Below are 6,148 nucleotides of genomic sequence, written 5' to 3'. Positions count from 1 at the left end.
TTTGCTTTTTGTTTGATTTTTTGCAGATTGCATTTCATTATAGTTATTACTGGAGAAGGAAATGGCAACCCACTCCAGTATTCTTGCCTAGAAAACCCTTTGGACAGAGGAGACTGGCAGGCTACAATCTGCCAGCTGGGGTTGCAATGAGTTGGCCATGACTGAGCGACTGAGCACATAGTTAATCACAACATATCGAATAAAAATTCCTGTGCTTTATGGTTAAAAAATTAAAAAACAAAACAAAACTGGGCACTTGCCGACTGGGTAAAGCAGGGTTGTTTTCCTTCCAGGGAGAAAAGGGAAGTCTTGGATACCGGTCAGGTAATGCGCTGAGTAGGCAAGAAGTGTTGGGTTGACCTGGGGCTTCCTTTTCTGGGGGAGCAGAGAAATTTAGTTAAGTTTGCTTTGTTGATATGGGGCTTAGCATGAGTCCATTTTGGGTCTATTGTGGTTACTTTAAGAGAGGAAACTGGAACCCCTTTCTATCTCAAACACAGAAATGCAGGGAAAAAAAAAAACGTAATAAAATAATTTGAAAGGTTTAATTGAACTCAAATCTCAGGAAAGGAAATCCCTGAGAGCCAGAACTGAGGAGAACTCCCAAACGTGGGGATGGAGTGGAACTTGAGCCGTGGCCCCAACGGAAGGGGACTGGATTAGGGTTTTTAGGGTTGGGGCTGGGCTTGAATGATCAGACGCGTGGTGGGGTTGCCTGGACCACAGACTTAGCACAGGCTGGATGCAGTGACTGACGTCAGGGGTCATAAATGCAGCTGTCCACCCAAGCCTCTGTGGATGAAGGGTCAGGACTCTAGGAAACTGTGCAGTTAATGGATCATTCCTTCCTTAGCTTCTGACGTGGAGACCTCTCGGAGCCCTCCCTTCTCTCCCAGGTGGACTGTAGACAGCCAGGCTAATCTGTCCATGGGATTCTCTAGTCAAGAACACTGGAGAGGGTTGCCATGCCCTCCTCTAGGGGATCCTCCGGGCCCAGGGATCAAACCCGCGTCTCGTACGTCTCTGCATTGGCAGGGGCTCTTTATCACTGGTGCCACCTAGACAGCGGTTATAAGTCTCCATCAGGGGCCCCCATCCTACGTCTGGTACCTTAACCAGGAACGTGTCCGTCAGGCTCGGGACTTCATCAGCTGAACAGAGGCTCTCTGCTCTATCTAGCCGTGAGCAGATGTGACTGGAGGGCTGGTGGACCGATGATGACGCACAGGCAGGGTCTGAGGGCCTCGCGGGCCTGCGGGCTCGCACTGGGCAGCTTGCATGGGGCAAGCAGTGAGCACAGTAAGCTTCCGGGGAGAAGCAGGGTGTGCATAGGCTGGGTGGAATTTGCTGATGGCTGGGAGAAAGTCCGTGTGTAGGGTGGGGTTAGGGTAATGTACGCCCTGAGGATTTATAGCTTTCTTCCTGACGAGGGGTGTGGCATGGAACGTTTGAGGTCCAAGTCTTGGAAAAGGACCCAATGGACAACCTGCAAGCTGCTATGTTTATGTGCCCAGGAGTGGATGTTGTGTTGGATGGGGTGGGGGGCCCCTTGAAATGTGTATCATGTTCTCTAAATTACAAATATCTCCTTGGAGTTTAGATTGCCTCACTGTGTTGCTAAGATCATGGCCTTCGGAAGCTCTCTGGTGCTGGGGGAAGGGCAGGGGTGAACCTCAACCTCTGAGAGAAAACCTGGTCCTACCATGGCTAGTATGGAAGCCACCAGCCAATGTGGCTGTTGAACCCTTGAAAGGTGGCTGGTCCAAATTGAAATATAAGAGAAAGATACACTTCAGATGTAGAAGACTTCCTGTGGAAAAAAAGAATGGAATATAGCTCATTACTAATTTGAAAATATTGGTTACATATTGAGGTGACTACTGACATATTGGGTTAAGTAAAATACATTTTTGAAATTAACTTTGCCTCTTTATTTTGGTTTTTAAAAAAATGTGGCTAACCACGAGGAAAGGTAAATGACATGCGTGGCCTGCATCTGTGGTTTGCATGGCGTCTCTATGGACCGTGCTGCCTCGGTCCATCAAGACTTTGGTTGCCATGGGAGCTGAACTCTTGGGTCCCTTCTGGGTTCTTCCTCTCCTCCCCACACTCTGAGGATTTGATTATTCTCCATGATCATCACTTCCTCTTTCTCATCTATGAATCTGAAAGAAGCAGCCATAAGCCCTTAAATGTGATAAGGAGATAACCTTCAGGAATTGCTAGGAAGGAGCAGCTTCGAGGGAAGGGGTAAGGAAGACGGAGACCCAGCCCTGCTTTCTGTAGAAGGGAGGGAAGGCGAGGAGGGAAGTCCTCTAAGGCTAGTGGTCTCAACCAGGCTCCTTCCTTCCTACTCCCAGGGGACATTTTGAAACATCTGGGGACATCTTTTAGCTTCCCTGGTGGCTCAGATGGTAAAGAATCTGCTTGCCAATGCAGGAGAAGCAGGTTCGATCCCTGTGTCAGGAAGATCTCCTGGAGAAGAAAACAACAACCCACTCCAGGATTCTTGCCAAGAGAATTCCATGCACAAACGAGCCTGGCAGGCTACCGTCCATGGGGTTGCAAGAGAGTCGGACACAGTTAGGAACTAAACAACAAGGAGACGTCTTCGGTTGCCACACGCAGTGAGACGGGGATGCTGCCGACATTTTAGGGCAGAGGCCAGGGATCCTGTGAAATATTCTACAACACACCGGAAAGCCCTCCCGCCCCCCAACAAAGAATCATCCTGCCCCAAGTGTTGACAGTGTGAAGGCTGTGAGGCCCTCTCCTGCCTAGGAAAGGCCGTGGATATCCGAGGACCAGGGGCAGGAAGAGAGGCTGCGGACCCTGACACAGCAGGGAGCTGGCCCCACCCTCCCCCATTGCCTGGCTCTTTCTTTTTTTGCAGAATTTATTTACTTTTAATCAGAGGGTAATTGCTTTACAATGCTGTGTTGGTCTCTGCCAGACATCAACATGAATCAGCCACAGGAATAATACGTCCCCTCCCTCTTGAGCCTCCTCCCCACCTCCCTCTCCAGCCCACACCTCTAGAAGTCACAGAGCACGGGGCTGAGCTCCCCGCGTCATGCAGCGCATCCCCACTGGCTGTTTATTTTACAGATGGCAGTGTGGGTGTTTCAGCGCTACTCTCCCTGGCGCTTTCTTCCTCCTCGGTGACTCACGGCCCTTCCCCTGCACTCCGAGCCTGTCTGAACCCATCCTGGTGGGGAGAGAAGAAGCTCTCCTTCTCGGGCATGACTCACAGGATCCGAGCCTCAGGTAGAGGCCTCTCCCTGCAAGAGGTGGGGTTTTCTTACAGAGAAGAAAACTGTGAATTTGTCTCTGGATTTCTTAGAGCTCTCCAGGGTCTGCGGCGGGGAGCAGTGCAGCTAGGGCTTGGACAGGTCCATTCTGTAACTTGGACAAGGTCCAACCAGTCCACCCTAAAGGAAATCAGTCCTGAACGTTGGCTGGAAGGACTGATGCTGAAGCTGAAGCTCCAGTACTGTGGCCACCTGATGCAAAAAGCTGACTCATTGGAAAAGACCCTGATCCTGGGAGGGATTGTGGGCAGGAGGAGAAGGGGACAACAGAGGATAAGATGGTTGGATGGCATCACCAACTTTATGAACATGAGTTTGATTAAACTCCAGGAGTTGGTGATGGACAGGGAGGCCTGCCGTGCTGCAGTCCATGGGGTCCCAAAGCGTCGGACACGACTGAATGACTGAACTGAATTGAACTCTTTTCGTAACTTTCCCACCAGATTTCATGGAGCCCTGATTCCAAACCCCAGCTGTGAAAGGCAAACTCCCTGCCCTCAGAGAATTTACTGTCTAGCTGGGGAACATGAAATGTGTACGCTTACAATGATCTAAATGGCTTTAAGGGGGACTCAGTGGTAACAGAGGCTTCAAGGCAGCAGAGGGCCAGGGTTCAGAGAGATGATGGGGTTGCCAGAGCTGAAGACACTTGGGCTCTGGAGCCAGCTTTGGCTGTATCCTTCAGTATTAAATGTAGAACTAGTGTTACCAAAAGAGTGTGGTGAGGTCTGGCTGCTCGTCGCTCAAAAGCCAATCACAGGCCAGGTTGATGGGAAGGGAAGTTGGCTTTATTTCAGATGCCAGCAGCTGGCGGGAGTTGGGGGGTGGACATCCGTCTGAGGGTTGACCCTCCCCCCATTGGCAAGCAGTGGGTCAGAGCTTTTATGGACAGAAGGCGGGGGCTACGTGCAGAAGCAGCACAGTCAGCTCTGACAGTCATCTTCAGATCGGTCATCGGGGTCCGACCAGCGTCAGACCTGGTCTGTGTGACGCACAGTTAATATTCAGTCCCGGGCTTCCCCGGTGGCTCAGTGGTAAAGAATCTGCCTGCCGTGCAGGAGGCCCCGGTTCGATCTCTGGGTCAGGAAGGTCCCTGGGGGAGGGCATGGCAGCCCACTGCAGTGTTCGTGCCTGAAGAATTCCGCGGGCGGCGGAGCCTGGCGGGCTGCACTCCATGGGGTGGCAGAGTCGGACACGACTGGGCGACTGAGCACAGCCCAGCGTCGTCAGCTCCAAGGTCCATCTGTTCCCGTTTCTCTGAGGCCAGTTCTCGGGACTGCCCTGGGTACAGTCATCGTGCAGTTAGCTCCTCCACCTGGCCTTTCAGTGTCGATAAGACAGCTCACAGGATGTGGCTCAGAATGTGGTCCGTAGGCCTTGCTGCCGCTGCTGTCGCTTCAGTCATGTCCGACTCTGTGCGACCCCATAGACGGCAGCCCACCAGGCTCCCCCGCCCCTGGGCTTCTCCAGGCAAGAACCCTGGAGTGGGTTGCCATTTCCTTCTCCAGTGCATGGAAGTGAAAAGTGAAAGTGAAGTCGCTCAGTCGTGTCCGACTCTCCGTGACCCCATGGAGTGCAGCCCACCAGGCCCCTCCGTCCATGGGATTCTCCAGGCAAGAGCACTGGAGGGGGGTGCCATCGCCTCCTCCCTGAGAAAGAACTAAAGTCCTTGACTTTGCCTAATGACCACATTCTTATTATTTAGTCTCCTTTGACTGTTCCCCTTTGCTTCTGCCTTTCTCTGATTAAGCTTACCGACTAAATTCTTCCACAGAAGACAGGCAGAGGACCTGAGGGGGATGGGGTGGGGCAAGGGCCGCGGGGTCCTGCTCCGTTTCACCAAAATCTAGGAGTAAACGAGAGTCTGCTCTCTGCTCCCGTTCCCCACACACGGCTGGGAAGAGTCCTCCCGTGGAGGGCCGCTGGGCGTTTCCAGATTGCTGTCTGCTGGGAAACGGCTCACAGATGCAGCTTGCCGACCTGGAGGTGAGGGGTCTCGGCTCCCCACAGAAGCACGCAGCCCTGTAACTCGCAGCAGGGGCCTTGGGCTTAAGCTGGAGGCATCCTCCCGGCTCTGTTCTTGGGAGAAGGGTTCGTCCCGTCATTCCGCCTCGTGTGTCCTTCTGATGGGAGCTGTGATTTACTGAGCATCTATTATGTGTCAGGTACCACGTAGGCACTTTACTGTTTTATCCTATTTGTCAAACAATAAGCAATAGCCGAATATCCTCTCTGTTCTGACCACTAGGGCAGAGGCTGGGTAACGGGGAAGTAAGATAAAAAAAAAAAACAAAACTGAAAATATAAATGGGAGAGAAAAACAAACCTGACATTTTCTTTTTCTAAAATTATTTAAAAAAACACCACATTTATTTCTTCTGGCTGAGCCCTGAGACATGCAGGATCTTGGTTGCCTGATCAGGCACCGACCTTCGCCCCCTGCGTGGGGAGGATGGAGTCTTACCCACTGGACCACTAGCTGTTGTTGTTCAGTCCGCTAGTCATGTCTGACTCTCTGCGACCCCATGGACTGCAGAGGGCCAGGCTTCCCTGTCCATCACCAACTCCCAGAGTCCACCCAAACCCATGTCCATTGAGTTGGTGATGCCATCCAACCATCTCATCCTTTGTTGTACCCTTCTCCTCCTGCCTTCAATCTTTCCCAGCATCAGGGTCTTTTCCAATGAGTGAGCCCTTCACATCGGGTGGCCCAAGTATTGGAGCTTCAGCATCAGCATCGGAGGGAATGGCAAACCACTCCAGCATTCTCCCCTCGAGGACCGCGAGGGAAGTCCCCACACTGACGTTTTCAGCGCCGTGTGTGAGCGCTGGTGAGC

Source organism: Muntiacus reevesi, chromosome 9, assembly GCF_963930625.1.
Source record: "Muntiacus reevesi chromosome 9, mMunRee1.1, whole genome shotgun sequence".
NCBI classification, from domain to species: domain Eukaryota; kingdom Metazoa; phylum Chordata; class Mammalia; order Artiodactyla; family Cervidae; genus Muntiacus; species Muntiacus reevesi.
This window is presented reverse-complemented; position numbering follows the sequence as displayed.